Raw genomic sequence first — 20,000 nt, 5'->3', positions numbered from 1 at the left:
AACATAGTGTGCTGGGTGCTTTTTATGCATCACCAGTACAAGCACATTTATACAACACTGGCACGGGTGCATTTATACGGCACTGTCATTAACGCAGTGCCAGCACAGATGCTTTTTAAGTGACACCACCACCTGAAGGACAATATATATATATATATATATATAGACAAATAGTGAGGAATTATCAATCCAGGTAAAATACTTCATAAGCTCTCTCTCTCTCTCTCACTTTCTCGTCGAAACGCCGGTGTTAAAACGTGGGTAGCTGATGAAGTAGAATGTTCTCTATGTGGCTCGTGTGTTCTCGTCTACGTTTGTTTGCAATGTCCTGTACCCAGATATGCACCTATACATACAGGTGGATGTCGGTATGCACATACCTGTACGTATATATGCATATACTCATTACTTTTGTTTATATATATATATATATAAAGCAAACCTATCAAGAATGAATTTATGATGACTACCGGAAACAACTGTTAAACTTACTACAATAAAGAAAAATATGTAACTACTATCAGGACAGGATCTGATAGTAGTTACATATTTTTCTTTGCCAGCATGGAGCATGGACATTAAATGATGGTATATATATATATATATATATATATATATATATATATATATATATATATAACTTATACAAACATACATGTACATACACAACAAACGTGCACACATACATAACTGTATATGTACATTAGGATGGAGGGAAATAAAGAAGTGGGGAAAATTGAAAATGCCCGAGGGCTAAAATGTTGCCATATTTGATTACGAGGGAAATGCTAAATTTTCGCTGAGATCAATCAAGGGCATTTACTCCCTTAAGCCCCCTAAATCCGAAAATGAGGGATTTTTGTAAATTTCTTACAATAGCGGAGTTTGGTGGGTTTGAGGGAGTTTGGCGGGTTTGCCCTTGACTGATCTCGGTGAAAATTTAGTATTTTTCTAGTAATAATATATAGCAAAATTTTAGGCCTCAGGCATTTTCAATTTCCACAACTTTTTATTTTCACTCCACCCTAATGTACGTACATGCATACCTACATAACATATATGCATTGAAAGTGTAAAAAGACAAGTTAATATATTAGGGTGAAGATTAGGTTAAGTGTACACACACACATACACAAGCATACACACACACACTCGCACACACACATTTATACATGTAATACTGCAAGTGTAAAGAAGTAAGTTTATATATTACAGTTCAGACTACACAATGCAGGCAGTACAATAAACTGTAGTTTATATATACACACACATATGCATGTATACATACATAATTCATACATACATACATACATACATACATGTGTACATATATCCATACATACATTCGTACATGTATGCATACATACAAACACATACATACATGCACACTTACACATATACACACATGAATACAATCACATGCACATCCATCTACACACACACACCCATAGATACATACGTCTGCACACACCCATATATTATAGCTTTTAGTGAAATGTGCATAATTAACTATGTCTTCATGTGCATACATTTTTATATGGGTGCACGTTTTTATGAGAGTGCACATATATTTTTATGCAAATATACACACACATGAATGTATGCATACTAATGCACATTCACTAAAGTCTGCACACACACACACACACTCTCTCTTTTTCTCATGCTAACACACACATTCATACACACTCACACACACATATTCATACACACTCACATGCACGCACACACACACACACAACTATGTCACTCAACTATTAATTTTTAAGCACCATAAACAAACAAGCTGCTGTGTGCAAGGATGCAGGCCACGTGACCTAGTTTTCTTCTTCTAGTAGTAGTAGTAGTAGTAGTAGTAGTAGTAGTAGTAGTAGTAGTAGTAGTAGCAGCAGCAGCAGCAATGTTGGTGGTTGTTAGTACTAGTTGTAGTGGTTACACTTGTGAAACTGGTGGTTGTAATGACAGTATGTATAGTGGTGGTTGTAATAATGGCATGTGCAGTAGCAGTAGATGTGGTATTATTATTGCTTGTAATGTTTGTTGATGTGATTGTGGTGATCGCAGTAAAAGCAGTTTTGCTGTTGATGGTGTAGGCGGTGGTAGAGGTGGTGGTGGTGGAGGTAGTTGTGATACTTATAGCAGTAGTTTGGGTAGCAGTGTTTTGTTTTGCGGTAGTGACGGTTGTAGATGAAGGAATCACAGCAATGCTTGCAGCAGCAGCAGTAGTAGAACTAGCTATTATCATAGTAAAGTCAATGAACTAGAACGAGTAGACTAGATTGATTTCTCCATAACAAACCACTACCACCACCACCACCGCTGTCACCACCATCACACCCTGACTTCCTGGAACATAGTCACAGTACAATATCCACATCACCATCACAGCACATGACATTACTGGATAGTCCTTACTGCCATGACTACCACTACTACAACATTTATTAAACCACTCCATAACAAAATACACTGCCTTAATTATTATATCACTACCACCACCACCATCATCATCGTCACCATCATCATCTCCTCCCACTATCAACACAAGTGCCTTGAACACACAATTATCATAATTTTTCATGTAATAAACAATTGCTACCTCCGCCACCACAATCATTATCAGACCAGTACCATCACTGTCCCCAAAACCACCATTACCATCACCACCTTCTTCTTCAACACTTCTTGTGTCACCCCCAACTGTCACAAACTCTCATACTGTAACGACAAACACTATTACCTCTGCAACAACTACAGCCCATACCTGTACTGTTTACTTACCTCTAACAGCCATGAACCAACAAGAGAATCTCTATGGAGCTGCTTACCTTTCTGGAAATAGCAGCTAAAAATCTCCCTCAAACCACATCTTAACATCTTACAAAAGAAGGAGACATTGGATAATGTGATGGTCTCATATGGATTGATCATTGATGTGCTCAATCAGGACTGACTCAGGGTTAAACAACAACACCAACCATACCAACATTGTATTATTGAAGCCAATGAGGGAACTTCTAAATGGTCGGTGACTTACAAGAGGGAGGAGTGAAAATCTCCCTTAAATCACACCCTATCATTGCCTTACAAAATGAACACTTAGAATAATATTCTTTTCTTCTCTAGGCACAAGGCCCGGAATTTTGGGGGAGGGGGTCAGTCACTTAGATCGACCCCACTATGCAACTGGTACTTAATTTATCGACCCTGAGAGGATGAAAGGCAAAGTCGACCTCGATGGAATTTAAACTCAGAACATAGAGACAGACGAAATACCGCTAAGCATTTTGCCTGGCTTGTCCCAGGTAAACTAGTGCAGAAGTAAAAAAGGTATGATCATGACTGGACTGTCATTTTATCATAGGTTTGTGTGCTCTCTCAGGGCTGTCTTGGAGCTCAACAATAAGATGTTATGATGATTTACATTGTCATCACTGTCCTCTCCACAAATGACCATCACTACAATACTCGATCTACTGACACCACTATATGTAGGTCAAGACTAACTATCAGTCAAGGAGGCAGCTGCACGTGTATTCTTTTATTCTTTTACTTTTTTCAGTCATTTGACTGCAGCCATGCTGGAGCACTGCCTTTAGTCAAAGAAATCAACCTCAGGACTTACCCTTTGAAAGCCCAGTACTTATTCTATCGGTCTCTTTTGCCAAACCACTAAGTTACAGGGATATAAACACACCAAAATTGGTTGTCATGCGGTGGCGGAGTGGGAAACAAACACAGACACACACACACATGAATACAACACACACACACACATATATATAAATAAAACGGGCTTCTTTCAGTTTCCATCTACCAAATCCACTCACAAGGCTTTAGTTGGCCCAAGGCTATAGCAGAAGATACTTGCTCAAGGTGTCATGCAGTGGGACTGAACCCAGAATCTTATGCCTATAGCTACAGGGCAAATATCTTTTATCTTTTACTTGTTTCAATCTTTGGACAGTGGCCATGCTGGGGCATTGCCTTGAAGGGTTCATTCAAACAAATTGTTATTTTCCTTTTTCAAGTCAGGCTACCACCACCACCACCAACAACAACAACAACAACAACAACAACAACAACAACAACAACAACAACAACAACAACAACAACAACAACAACAACAACAACAACAACAACAACAACAGCAACAACAACAATGACGACGACAACAACAACCATCACCACCACCAAAACCACCACCACCACTACTAAACCTTCCTTACCATGACATCAATAATGAAAATTAATAGAAACTACAGAATAGTAAAATTGATTGGATTTAAGAATTTCTAAATATTTCACTGTCATTATGCCGGTGATGGTGATGACCATAGTAGTGGTGGTGGTGGTGGTGGTGGTATGATAGTGGTAGTCTCAGTGGTGTTGCTGCTCACTGTGGTGATGGTAGTCCTGCTGCAAATGATGATAATGAAGATGATGATGATGATGGTGGAAATGCAAGCAGTGATAGTTCAGGTAGTAGTAGTTGTTGTTGTTGTTGTGGTTGTGGTGGTAGAGGTGGCTGCATTCATGATGGTAGTCAATGACGATGACGTTGATGATGATGATGGTTATGGTGGCAGGTAGTAGTCATATAATATTTGTGAGAATAGCAGTAGTAGTGCTATTCATGATGATGATGATGATGATGTATGCTGTATAGCATCAGAAGAGATGTTCTGTAAGATGTGTAGAAAACGATGGAGTAGGGTGGTGGAGAGAAGTAGAGGGTTGGAGGGGGGGGGGGGGGTGATAGATGAGAAATCCATTGCAAATCTATGTGTAATACAGTTCTTTCAGACAAAGGAATTATGAATGTTCTACACATGTGTGCACATACAAGATACACACACAAATACATGTGCATGCACATATATACATACATACATATATAACATAATATATATATATAATATTTATATAATAGTATGCATGCATAGATCAATGGATAAAACCATTGCATATATATAGGTATATATATATATGTGTGTGTATATATATATATATATATGTGTGTGTGTGTGTGTATGCGTGCGTGGGCATGGATTTATCCATACAGATATATATATATATATATATACATATATGCATATACAATGAAATATTAAACTTACAGATGTATGTATATTTAAACAAATACACACACACACACTCTCTCTCTCTCTCTCTCTCACACACACACACACAGACACACACACACACACACAGACACACACACACACACACACGTGTCACTTTGTGTCTGATGTTAGTAGTAGTGATGCAAGCATAGAGAAGAGACATAAGACAAAGTTATTAAAGTATTCTTTTACAGCTGGATGCCCTTGCTGTCCCCAACCCATACCTGTTCTTATACACATACATATAACACACATATACACATACATAAATACATATACATACACACAATGCACTTCTTTTACATTGTGTCCATCAAATCAGTTCATATAGCTTTGGTCAGCCCAAGCCTTAAAGTAGAAGACCAAAGGTGCCAGGCAATAAGATTGAACATAAAAACATGGTTGTGAAGCAAACAATTTAACCACACAGCCATGTCTGTGCCTATACACACACACACATATACACACACACACATACACACATGCATATACATACATATATATATGTGTGTGTATACACACATATATATATATACACATACATACATGTTGCAATCATGATGGTAAGATTGTGGTTTGAATTCCTGGACCAGGTGATGTACTGTGTTTTTGAGCAAACCACTTCATTTCACATTGCTCCAGCTGGCAAAAGTGAGTAATTCTGTGATAGACCAGGCCCATCCAGGTGGTGGTGCGAGGTATATATATATATATATATATATATATATATACCTCATGGAAATATATACTCCATGGAAATTGGTTTTATGAGCCCATGGCTCAGGAAGGACCTTGGTCTCCGTTTTTTATATATATATATCATCATCATCATCATGATATATATATATATTATATATAAAAATACGACTGGCTTCTTTCAGTTTCCATTTACCAAATTCACCCAAAGGTTGGGAAGCAAACTTCTTAATCACACTACCATGTTTGTGGTTTATATAAATAAATACTTGTGCCAACAAATACAGAAAAAGGGTAAAAATATTTGTTAATATCATAGAACAGAGAGAAAATACCTCTCTAGAATATCCCCCTCCTTCATAACTGTTATTTATTAAATGGTATTTAATTGGGAAGATGGTGCTGACATGAGTGGAGAATCAGGAAAATGTTTACAGATTACCATTTGATAATTCCTGTGGCACCCACAGAAAGACTTTTGGCAAAAGTAGTTACAAATGTCAGTGGAGACTGGAAAAAGAGGGAGAACAGAGAGACAGAGAAAAGGAGAGATGGGGGGGCGGATTCTAGGCCATTTCTTGTGACAGTTACAAAGCAATTCTTCTCAAAAATAAAACTATGATGACTAACTAACACTGTTGTCATTATGAAACTCTGTTAAGCGTCATAGCAAGACTGCTGCATCTGTAAAACTGTGCAGTTACTATTTCTAAACTTGGGAAACCATTTGACATATTCTCATTGAGTAAAAGATAGTATAAACTTCTCCAGTGTTCCATGAAGCACCAATTCCCTGCCAATATTCCCCCACCCATTCTCACTGCCATCATCCCTGCCCCCTGCTTTCACCTCATACCACATTATTACATGCCTCATTTGTATATATTTTTCTTCTTCTAATATTGCTATGTTAATGAAACAGAGTCTCTTACAAAACAGAAGAAAATAAACGAATAAATAAAAAGGATGTCTTGACAAGTGTCATCATTTGTAAAGTATATTGGTGGCAGCAGAAAGAGATATGATAGATAACCACTTCATTTTAAAAACAACTTTTAGTAAATACAAGTTAAAACAAAGCAAATGACACACTGAATATGTATTCTTTTATTCTTTAACTTGATTTAGTCATCTGACAGTGGCTATGCTGGAGCACCACCTTGGAGGGTTTTAGTCAAAGAACTTGACCCCAGGACTTATTCTTTGCAAGCCTAGTACTTATTCTATTGGTCTAATTTCCCGGGCTTGTAAGCTATAAAGTCATAAACTCACCAGCATCAATTGTCAATCGATGACAGTGGGACAAACATGCACACACATATACGACGGGCTTCTTTCAAATTCAGTGCACCAAACCCACTCACAAGGCTTTGGTCGGCCCAAGGCTATAGTAGAAGACACTTGCCTAAGGTGCCGCGCAGTGGGACTGAACATGGAACTATATGGTTGGGAAGCAAGCTTCTTACCACACAGCCATGCCTGCACCTATATATATATATATATATATATATATATATATATATATATATATATATATATATATATATATATATATATATATATATATCATCATCATCATCATCATCATCGTTTAACGTCCGCTTTCCATGCTAGCATGGGTTGGACGATTTGACTGAGGACTGGTGAAACCGGATGGCAACACCAGGCTCCAGTCTGATTTGGCAGAGTTTCTACAGCTGGATGCCCTTCCTAACGCCAACCACTCAGAGATATATATATATATATATATATATATATATATATATATATATACATAGATATAGATATATATACATGCATATATGGGTACAGGACATCACCAATGGTGCAAATAACATGAAATACATAAACAATGAGAAAAAAAGGGAAAACAGGACAAGTTAACACAGAAAAAGGACCCTTCATCAGCTGTCTATCTACTCCTCATTTTGAGTATTCAACATATATGCATACATATATATATACATACATATACATATATATACACATACATATATATACATATATATATATATATATATATATATATATATATATATATACATACATATACATATTATACATACATATGCATACATATGTGTATACACACACACACACACAAACACACACACACACACGTATAGTTAAAAGAATTTTCTAAAAAAATGCAATCTATATATGCACTGAAACATGAGACTTGTTTCCACACAACTTCCTCTCTCCCCCTCTCTCTCTCTCCACACGCACACACATACATACAATTCCCTTGTCAAACCTCCCTCCCCCTGCCCCTGTCACAACTCAGCCACTCCCATCGAAATTAGGTCGATCGCTAATCGATACCTATACATATATTAACGAAAACAACACATTTACGAAAACCACACAGCGTCGATATTCACAATAAATATATAAGGCAGCGAGCTCGGTAGAATTGTTGCATCGCTGGGTATAATGCTTAGCAGCATTTCGGTCGTCCTTACGTCCTGCGTTCAAATTCTGCCGACGTCGACTTTACCTTTCATTATTCCGGGGATCGATAGCATAAATACCTGTTGAACACGGGGGAGGGGGCAATGTAATCGACGTGGCCCCTCCTCTCGAAATAGCTGGTCTTGGGCCAAAATTTGAAACTAATATCAGGGTTGATATTCAAAGGTATAATTTTTCTGACTTACGATATGTATCGTAACTTATTTCTGAGAGCTTTATTTTATAGGTGCAGGCGTGGTTAAGAAGCTTACTTTCCAACCACATAGTTCCGAGTTCAGTCTCACCGCATGGCACCTTAGGTAAGTGCCTTCTACAATTGCCTTGGGCTGACCAGAGCCTTGAGAGTAGATTTAGTAGACAAAAACTGAAAGAAGCCCGTCGTGTATATATATATATATATATATATATATATATATATATATATATATATATATATATATATATATATATATATATACCGGAGTAAGCACATGCAATGTGCAACAAGGTGGAAAAAAGAGTACTCAAATACCAGAGGTAGAGTAATATGCTTTATTTAAAAGCAGCGTCCGATGAACGGGAACGTGAAACTCAGAGTAACGGTTTACTTACCTTTTTTTTGTTATATTTCTGCTGCTTTTAAATAAAGTATATATATATATATATATATATATATATATATATATATATATATATATATATATATATGTGTGTGTGTGTGTGTGTGTGTATGTATGTATATATATATTCGTGTCTGTGTTTGTACCCCCACCCCGCCATCGCATGACAACCGATACTGGTGTGTTTATGTTCCCGTAACATTAGCGGTTCGGCAAAAGACACCGATAAAATAAATACTAGGCTTATAAAGAATAAGTCCTGGGGTTGATTTCTTCGACTAAAACCCTTCAAGGTGGTGTCCAGCATGGCTGCAGTCAATTGACCGAAACAAGTAAAAGAATAAAAGAATATATATAAACAGTATTGCTACAGCTATTAGTGCTGGTATATTTTGAGGGTCGTCCGATGAACACCACTCCAATTAGAGTAGTTTTTCTTTGTAATTACAAATAAATATTTCTGGATTTGCACTACCTTCATATAAACTGATTATATATCCAGAAATACAGATTAAAGTCGTACAAAGTATAAAAATATCCTAAATTTGTGTATTATCACCGGAATTTTACGCTTGCTATGTTACAATGACATAAACAGACCAATACTGGTAATCAAGCATGGATGCATACACGCACGTATAGACGCATACACACACGCATGCACACACACACACACATATCCAAACCAACTAAGGAGCCATTATGTGAACGCTTGACCTGGGAGAAATAACTGCCAAATCTCTTCAAAATCATACCCTACTGCATTTAAAAATAATATTTTCAGACTATTTGAAGAATAATGGTTCCTGATTTAGGAACAAGACCAGCAATGTTTAGGGGAAGGGATCAATCGATACCATCGACTTCAATACTTCACAGGTACTTTTTATTTTTATCCACCTTTGTGGGGTGAGGAGAAAAGCAAAGAGGACCTCAAATCGGCGGAAATCGTATTCAGAACGAACCGTAATTACACATACCAAGGTATTTTGCCTGATACTTTAACGATAATGAAAGTTAGTCGTATTCCGTAACGAAAACATTACAGTTTATTGCACGGTTTCTAAAAATAAAAAAGAAAAGAACTGGAGCAAATCAACATTTTAAACGTTCAGAACGTGAAACGAGAGCGGTCTCTCACACACAATACTAAATAATGTCTTCGTCCTTGAATAAATAGGTTTTATATTACTTATAATATATGATCGAACTTAACTATAATTGTGACTGGAGATATGATAGCTAAAAATTAAAGTAGAAAAGACCTTATCTGCATCGCTGGAAGGATTTGTGCAAGGAAGATTTGTTTGTTGACTTCATTTACAAAAAACAACAATGTTTATCTAATGAACACGGCAACGGCAACATTCTAAACAATAGTGTGTTTGTAAGGAACGCATATTTGATGGCATAAAACAGGGGTTTTCAAACTTTTTGACTTGCGGACCCCTTTATATTTCAGGCTTTACCTTATAAACCCCCTTATAACCGCTTATGAAATTTATACATAAATATTTGCTTAAAATAACATATTTTTACATTTATTTACTTACATTTATTTATTTTAACAGTATTTAACAAATAGGTTTATTGTCAATTAAAAGATTTTGATTAAAAAACATATAAAATCAAATTGCCCATAAAAAGTATTTGCTGTCCACGGACCCCCTGTCTTGTCCTTGCGGACCCCCTGTTGTCCGCGGACCACAGTTTGAAAACCCCTGGCATAAAAGACGCACGGGTATGTTAGACGAACCCTAATTTCAATAACGAAAAGTTTTTAGCATGTAATATTTAGAGCAACTTTGAATACAGCAACTGGGGTGATTTTATCGAGAAAATTTTCGAACAAAAACTGCCTCTTTTACGATATCAACTATACTAGGAGAGAAGGTAAGTCGATTACATCGACCCCAATATTAGACTGGTGCCTTATTTTATCGATCCCGAAGGGATGAAGGGCAAAGCAGACCTCGGCGGCATTTGAATTCAGAGCGTTAAGTGTCACATGAAATGCTACTAAGCATTTTGTCCGACGCGCTGAACGATTCTGTCAGCTTATTATCTTAACGAACATAATAATGATAGCATCAACAAAAACTAGTAGTAGTTGTTGTTGATGTTGTTGTCGTCGTCGTCACCTGAGGGGTTTCAGTCAGCCGACTTTCGTAGAATCAATATTTGCAGCATGGCGGGAAATATCGATGAAATAAATATAAGAGGTTAGCTTTGACTTGTAATGAATCACACAAACACGCGCACGCACACACACACATGAGAGAGAGAGAGGGGGGGGGGCAAAAAAATATTTTATGTAAATGAATATGTGCATACCTATGTAAACATGATTATGCATGTACAGTGTGTGTGTGTGTGTGTGTGTGTGTGTGTGTGTGTTTACACAGGCACAGCTGAGTGGTTTACAAGTTCGCTTTACAATCATGACACTCCAGGTTCAATCCCACTGCATAGCATTTTCACCACGGGTCTTTTATCGTAGGCTTGACCGAACACGAATCTTATAAGTGAAATTAGGTAGAGGGGAAACTGTGCGAAAGCCGTTGGGTGGGTGGATTATACTTCTAATTCAAAAGAGTACATTAAGGGTACACGTATATGTGGAATACTCAACAATCAACACTGTAATTCAATGAATGCAGTTGACCAACAACTGGAATAAGCACCATTCAAAACAACGAAGATCCATTTATCTCGTATATTAAAGAACTTACACGTTAACCTTCCCAAAACGTGTACGTGTGTATACATACATACATGCATACATACATACATACACACACACACACACACAGCATTCACACACTAGAGCGAGTAGCGACTATTATCCACAATGCACTATTATTGGCGGGAAAATTATTTACGCGCGCATCACGAGACGTGGTCTCTCTCTGAGTCACTACGCGAAGCAGGTTTGAACTTGAAACGCCAATTAAGTTGTTTATTACGCTAAGCATCACAGCCACCCCTCTTTCTGTTTATTTCGTTAGATTTAGTGTGATTCATAGTGTGTGCCAAAGATCACCGCGATAGACGTGGTCTTCATCTAGCTATATTGTTGTAACGAGGTAGATAGATAAATAGATCGATCGATCGATAGATAGATGGATGGATAGATAGATAGATAGAGAGAGAGAGAGAGAGAGAGATTACGTCTACCGTAACATTATAGTGACTAGCGGATCATGTCCACCATAAAACCGCAGTGATTAGGGCGAGACTGCTATTCCCAATAATGACTACTCGGTCATATCTGTTCACGCATACATAAATACACATGCACTACTCTGTCTTCTGAGTTCAAATCCAATCAAAATTAAGTTTTCCTTTTATCCTTTCGAGATCGATAAAGAAAAAAAGTACCAACTATGAGGTTGGTGGATTGGTGGAACTGAAAGAAAGGCGGACCAGATGCCTTGTGGTATTTTTTCCGAATTCCTATCGTCTTTGGGTTGTAGACTTAAACTGTCACCTACTGGGGTGCCTGTCGGGGAATATAATCTGTTGCAAGCATTTGGGTTAAGCTTCTGGTTTAAGGATACCTTCCTCTCCGCCACCAGTTTCAGGGTCTTATAACAGGTCTTGGGCAGTGCGTTCTCTCTTCCCTCATGACTTACATACACACACATACACACATTCAAAACACGCGTTCGGACCGTGTAATGCCAACTTCTACAAAAGTCCTTTAATTTAAGCTGTACTGTGAAGCGGAGCCGAGGGTAAATATCCCCCTAGATAAGGTGCCAAGAAGTTGTGACCCCTTTCTGAAAGACGAATCAAGCCCAGTATTCATAATTAAGCACCTGACCAAAACTCAACTCAATATATTATAAATAAATTATATACACACAATATTCACACACTAAAGCATACGACGGGACAACAAGGAAACCAAATGCCGTCACTCGACTTAATGGAAATATCAATCAAATATAAGTATAGATGATTGGAAATGGCAGTCAAATGTCCCTCTATTATCTTAAAAAAAGGAAGAGCAGTATAGATAATGCAGTCCTATATACACCATGACTTACACGCGCGCAAAAAGAGGCAGTCACGGCTTAAAAGCCTTGGGTCCTTGGTCTGTTCTAGATATATAACTGATGTTTCGCTCCTCCCGTCTGCACAGTTCACACTGCTATCGCGTGATGCAACAGAAAGACTGTAATAGATGATGTAGTGAGTGGAGTAATTAGATATACAATGAGATATATAATGAGGTACAAGTAATTAAGATGAGTGTATACTATGTCGATGAGTGTATACACTCGAACCATGCCCTTCTGTTTTAAAAAGTAGAAGGACACATTGGATAATGTAGTCCTAGTTACACTATGTTTGATTAAAAGACAAGATAGCCAAGGCTGAAGCATCGTTGATCAGGATTACTTGGGAATTAATAAATCTCTCTTAGCTTACTCCTTATTGTCTTAAAAATTGACGGGCACATTGGATAATGTAATCCTAGATACATTGTATCTGAACATACGACAGGATGGTCCAAGATAGAACATCTTTACTTGGAACTAAGCAGTCACAAGCAGTTAAATCTATGTCAGCTGCTGCCTACAGTTTTGAAAAAAGGAAGGGCACATTTGATAAAGTAGTCCTAGATAGACTTTATCTGAGAATACAAAAAAAAAAAAAAAAAAAGAAAGGAAGAAAAAAAAGAAACTAGATATGATCAGGTTTGGAACGTCTTTGATCAACGATCAAAGATCAGAAGCAACTACAAGAGAAGTAAGAATGACAAAGATACGAATATATGTTAATGAAATACCTTTGAAAAAGTTGTACGAGAGGTCATCATCTTATATGTGCTAAATTCGAAAGATCGCTATATTTATATATGCATTTACAACTAGCAGCACCCAAAGAAATTCTGTTTTATAAATGTTCTTACTGTTATTTTTAGATGCAAGGCGGCGGGCTAGCAGAATCGCTAGAACGCCAGGAAAATGCCTGGTGAAGTTCAAATCCCGCCGAATTAGAAAACCAAAATTAGTAACCCCCAAAAGGTGGTGGGGTTGGAACAGAGTCGAAAAAAAAATGCTTCGTAATGTTTCTTCCAACGCTTTACGTCCTGGGTTCAAATCTCGCTACTGTCAATTTTACCTTTCATCCTTCCAGGGTCGATAAAATAAAGCACCAGTCTAGTTCTAGGGACGATGTCATTGACTATGTCCTTTCATAGACATTGAAGGCATTTAAAAGTGCTACTCTTGAACACATATCGTGATAAGCAGAATAATACTTGTCTGCTTGTACATGATATGCATGGATAGATGATATGCATGGATAGATACGAGATAATATTGGTTTCAAATTTTGAGACAAGGCCAGCAATTTCGGGGAAAGGAGTGGGTCGCTTACTTCGACGCCAGTGTTCAACTGGTATTTATTCTATCGACCCCGAAAGGGATGAAAGGCACAGTCGGCCTCGGAGGAATTTGAACTCAGACAACATAAAGACGGACGAAATGCCGCTAAGCATTTTGCCCGGCGCGCTAATGATTCTGCCAACTTGCTACCTTTAAAAAAATGATAATATTGATACAAAGAAACTTACTTTAAGTCTGTCGTGGGCTCAAAGACTCATGAGGCTGGAAGTTAACCCGGTTCCCCCTAGATTATGAATGACTGAGATTACAATATCCTCACACTCCTGGACGGGATGCTAGTCCGTTGCAGAGTTAACTTTCCAGCCACCACTGGAACTCATTTACAACTAAGTGGATTGGAGTGTTTTGCTGAAGAACACAACGCACCGCTGGGTTCAGGAGTCGAAACCACGATCATAAGAATTTACGAGTGTGATTGCAATGCACCTAATCACAAGACCACGCACCTTCACATTGGTATAAAATAACTTATTATTTTTGGTTGATATCCTTCGCGTTTGTTAAGAACAGCGAAAACGTCTCAACAGCTGATTCTTGTCAAACAGGCCATTTGCATGCGGCATGTTTATATTGATTTTGCAATTTCAAAATAAATAAGCATTCTTCAGTTATTGGGTTGCCTCACATTTTCCACCCATAAAATACACACCTACATACATGTGTATGTATGTATGTATGTATGTAGAAAGAAAGACAAGCGATAGCAGGCGTGACGAATATATTTATATGAAAAGTTGCGTATATAGGTTACACCTGCTTGCATATTATGCATTGTTATATCAACCAGTCATCAACCATTCGGAACAGTTTGAGAGAGAGAGAGAGAGGGGGAGGGACATACAAGCAGGCAGACAGACAGACAGACAGACAGCTAGAGAGAGATGCACGAGAGTGAAGTGCCTTGTTCAGGGACACAATGCCCGGTTCAGGAATTGAACCTACGATATTATAATCGCCAGCCTAACACAAGCAAACTATTAGGCCACGCCTTTTCTGTAACAATAACCAGCTAATGACATTAAGCAGATGATTTAACGATATCCAGAGCTTTGGGAGGGGACGGGGGCTCCATTAATTTAGTTAACAATAGACGATTCAAAACTCTATCCATGATTACAATAAATGGTTTCTACTTAGTGCACGCACGCACTACTTGAGAGGACAAAGTTAATCTCAGACACAAAGTCGCAAATGTGTAGATTCACTGAGGACAATGATGATGACGATGATGATGAAGGTAGTGGTAGCGAGTTGATACTTTTAAACACACCCACCCACACACACATGTTCAATATAGTGCACTCCTCTAACATGAAAGATAAGCTCTTTCTCTCATCATCATCATCATCATCATCAATCAGAGGGGAAGTTATAAGATTGCAGAACTTAAATTTCTTCTTTTATAGAACGTACATTTTTACATTTCGTTGGCAATAAAACTGAAGAGTATTTTGGTCATGATCAACAGCATACAGAATCGGTTAAGGTAACATGAACACACCTCGGAAGGCTCTGGACATAGTTTGAACAAAATTGCAGAATACACACACACGCGCATACGCACACACACACACAAATGACAATCTGACTCAGCCCCACATGACTTAAAACTTTTGTTGGTTGCTACGTAGGAAGCAACCATGTAGGACGTGTCCCATGCGTCCTTGAAACTGTAAACCATGTGAAAGTTTGAAGTCATGCAGAGCTGAGTCAAACTGTTGTTTAGAAAAAAAAAATGTGTAACTCCTAACAAATGTGCTGAGTGCTGCTTTCTGTCCTTTGTTCACTCACTCGCAAGTGTGTGTATGTGTGTGTGTGTGTGTGTGTGCGCGCGCGCGCGCATGTGCGTGATCGGATGGCAATTGGAGATTTCTGATACACACTTCGATTGGATTTGCTCGAGCCCTTCACTGTTTTCAGAATCAGAGTCATATTATTGCACTTTCTCCAACAGTATTGAGTACTTCCACTAAATTGTATTTCATATTAATGTTATATGTTGTCCGATGCGCTAATGTTTCTGTCAAACTTCGGAAAGCTTAGAAACTAAATATACTCTCTTCTACTCTAGGCACAAAGTCTGGAATTTTGGGGGAGGGGGCAAGTCGATTAGATCGACGCCAGTGCGTAACTGGTACTTAATTTATCGACCGCGAAAGGATGAAATGCAAAGTCGACCTCGGCGGAATTTGAACTCAGAACGTAGCGGGCAGACGAAATACCGCTTAGCATTTCGCCTGGTGTGCTAACGTTTCTGCCAGCAGCTCGCCGCCTTCAGAAACTAAATATATGGGACATCAATTTGTAAACTGAAGCGTGTGCGTGTGCGTGTGTGTGTGTGTGTGTGTGTGTGTGTGTGTGTGTGTGTGTGTGTGTGTGTGTGTGTGTGTGTGTGTGTGTGTGTGTGTGTGTGTGTGTGTGTGTGTGTGCGTGCGTGCGTGTGTAGAATAAAGTTCATGTTCAGTTAAATGAAGGAAAGAAAAACATATATATGGAACACACACACACACACATATATATATATATATCGTGTATTGGTTCTTATAAACTGTCAGTGGACGAAAGTCTCGGCCCTTGAGTCATCACTAATATGAAAAAAATGTATAGGCGTTGATATCAGAGACCTATTGGCACAAACATTGAAGATGTATTACAGAGAGATATGTAGGCAATAATGAAAGACATCTCAGCATTAATATTTCAGATATATAGACATTAACACGAATGATGTATAGGAACTATATATATATATATATATATATATATATATATATATATATATATATATATATATATATATATATATATATATATTAAAGCTATCATCAGAGAAAATGGAAAAAAAGCATAGAGGGACAATATTGTTTTCAAATCTTGGGACAGCAATTTCGTAGGGAGACGGTAAGTCAACTAGATCAACCCAAGTACTGCACTGGAACTTATTTTATCGACCGTGAAAGAATGAAAGACAAAGTCGACTTCGGAGGAATTTGAACTCAGAAACGTCAAAATGGACAAAGTGCCGGTAAGCATTTTGCCTGGAGTGCTAAAAATTCTGCCACCTCGCCACTTTGGGACCAATAGTAAAAAGCTATATAAGGATTTATATTAATTATATAGGCACTAATATTAAGCACAGAAACTCACTTTGCAGCTACGTGGTTTCGGGTTCAGTTCCACCACTTGACACTTCTTCTATAACCTCGTGCCGACCAATGCTTTGTGAATGAATTTGGTAGACGGAAACTGTGCAGAAGCCCGCCCCTCTCTTTATCTCTTTCTCTCTGTATCAAGGTGCATAGCTCAGTAGTTAGAGCGTTGGGCTTACAATCTGAGGTTGCGAGTTCGTTTTTGGGACCGGGTGGTGTTTCGTTCTTGAGCAAGACGCTTCATTCCATGTTGTTCCAGTTCACTTGACTGTAGGAAATGAATTGCAATGCCACTGGTGCGAAGCTGTACCAGCTTTTGCCTTTCGCTTGGATAACATCGGTGGCGTGAAGGGAGACTGGCACGCATGGACAACTACTGGTCTATCACAAACAAACAACCTTGCCAGGACTTGTGCCTCGGAGAGGAACGTTTCAAGGTGGTGCAATACCATGGTCAATCGTGAACGAAGTGGAGTTTTATCTTTTACAATGTATGTCTGTACATTCCACCACTTGACAACCGGTGTTGGTTTCTTTACGTCCCCGTAACTTGACGGTTTCAGCAAACAGGAACGATAGGAAAAAAGCACTGGAGTCGTTTTCAGTGCAACAGCATGGTCCCAGTTCAATGACTTAAATAAATAAAAAATAAAGGGTTTGGTTTGCTATCAAGTCCATTACCCCGCCCCCATATGACTAAGTGTGAATACATACACACACACACACACACACACACACACACATATATAAGTGTGTGTGTGTGTATGTATAACTGAATATCGGTTATTATCGCTGACCTTTGCTAACAACATGTCACTGGGTACCTGTTTTAATAAAGGCGTGTATAAATTTGGAGTAGTTATAAATATAAACAAGGTGTATATGAATATATAGTGGCTATTAATATACAGTGAGTGTGTATAAGAAATATATATTAGCTATTAATACTTAACATATAGTGCTGTAACTAACCTACCGCAAAAACTCTTTATCGTGACAACAACCACCATCATCACTATATTTGTTTATTTGTAGGTATGTATGTAGGCATGTATGTATGTACGAATGTACTATGTATGTAGTATATATGCATGTATGAATGTACGTCGGTATATATATGCATGTATATATATGGTGCGTATGTATATATAGGAGCGCAGGTGTAGCTGTGTGGTAAGAAGCGTGCTTCCTAAACACATGGTTCGAAGTTCAGTCCCACTGCGTGGCACATTTGGCAAGTGTCTTGGGCCGATCAAAACATTGCGAGTGGATGTGGCAGACGGAAACTGAAGGAAGCCCGTTGTGTTTATATATATATATATATATATATATATATATATATATATATATATACACATATGTGTGTGTGTGTGTGTGTGTGTGTGTGTCTTTGTGTCTGTACCCCCACCATTGCTTGACAACAGGTGCTGGTGTGTTTACCTCCCAGTAGCCTAGTGGTTCGGCAAATAACACCGATGGAAAAATACGAGGCTTTTAAAAAATAAGTACAGAGGTTGTACATTCGACTAAAAATTCTTCAGGGCAGCGCTCCAGCATGGCCACAGTTTAATGATTGAAACAAGTAAAAGATAGAAATTAAAAGAAGATGGTACATACGTACGTATACATGCATGCATGCATGCATACATGAATGTATGCATACATGCTTGTGTGCATCTATCTGTCTGTTCATGTATCTAAAGCTATCACTCTATCTACCTGGTCCACAAAACACACACTCACACACACACACACACACACTCACACACACACACACACACACACACACACTCACACACACACCTGTCTTCATTCACCCAGCTTTCTTTTTTTTTCTTTTTTTTCTCATCCCAGGTCTTGACATTAGTTTTGTAACAGGAGCCGCCTTTCAAGCCGTCCTCACCTCAACCTCTAGCACTCTCAACCCACCGCAAACGCCACCAACGCCATACCGCCGCAGTCGAAGTCCAAAAGACAAAACTATTATGAAGGCGGCGGCGATTGTAGCGAGGGTATACTCTCTATTTTTGTTTTTCAGCTTTTTTTTTTTACGGGAGCCTTGTGACAGACAACGACGAAGATAGAAATGGGCTGTGCAAGGTGATGGTAAATTAAAGCTAGTAAAAGCTGGATAATTAATGAAAGTGCAGACGATGGAGATGGTGATTGAAGCAGCGTTTGTTATAGTGATTATGATGATGATGATGATATTCACAGAAAGTGTTATTATAATGGTGCCACTGTTTACGTGGTGGTTGTAGTGGTAATGGAGGTGATGGTGGTGTTTTTATTTCTAGAACTTAGCCAACGTGATCAGCCCGGTGTGCCGGCTTTTATTCGTCCGTTCCCGGCATTGCTTTCTGCTTTTTCTCCATCATGCCATATCTTCAACCAAAAGCAATCTGCCCTCATTTTCTTTCCCCTCACAACCATCTCTCTCTCTCTCTCTCTCTCTCTCTCTCTCTCTCTCTCTCTCTCTCTCTCTCTCTCTGTCTCTCTAATTCTTTCTTTCCGGCCTTTAATAAAGATAAGGAG

At 38.4% G+C, this 20,000-nt stretch overlaps 1 protein-coding gene across 4 annotated transcripts in view; it reads right to left on the bottom strand.

Annotated features, from left to right (window-relative positions):
- LOC106868411 (allatostatin-A receptor) overlaps positions 1 to 20,000 on the bottom strand; it is a 53,052-nt gene that overhangs the window by 23,582 nt on the left and 9,470 nt on the right. Inside the window, exon 1 of one of the 4 annotated variants that reach the window (XM_052978379.2) lies at positions 17,464 to 18,487. The exons of 2 other annotated variants lie outside the window; for them this stretch is intronic. The gene's annotated coding sequence lies outside the window, so the exon portion shown is untranslated. Of the gene's footprint in view, positions 1 to 14,483; positions 15,619 to 17,463; positions 18,488 to 20,000 lie in introns of those variants that run through there. One more of the 4 variants, XM_014913645.3, reaches the window with a different exon arrangement.

The sequence above is a fragment of the Octopus bimaculoides genome, chromosome 2 (assembly GCF_046866305.1).
Source record: "Octopus bimaculoides isolate indiv1 chromosome 2, ASM4686630v1, whole genome shotgun sequence".
NCBI lineage: Eukaryota > Metazoa > Mollusca > Cephalopoda > Octopoda > Octopodidae > Octopus > Octopus bimaculoides.
The sequence above is the reverse complement of the archived record's forward strand: the minus strand, read 5'-3'. Positions and strand labels throughout refer to the sequence as shown.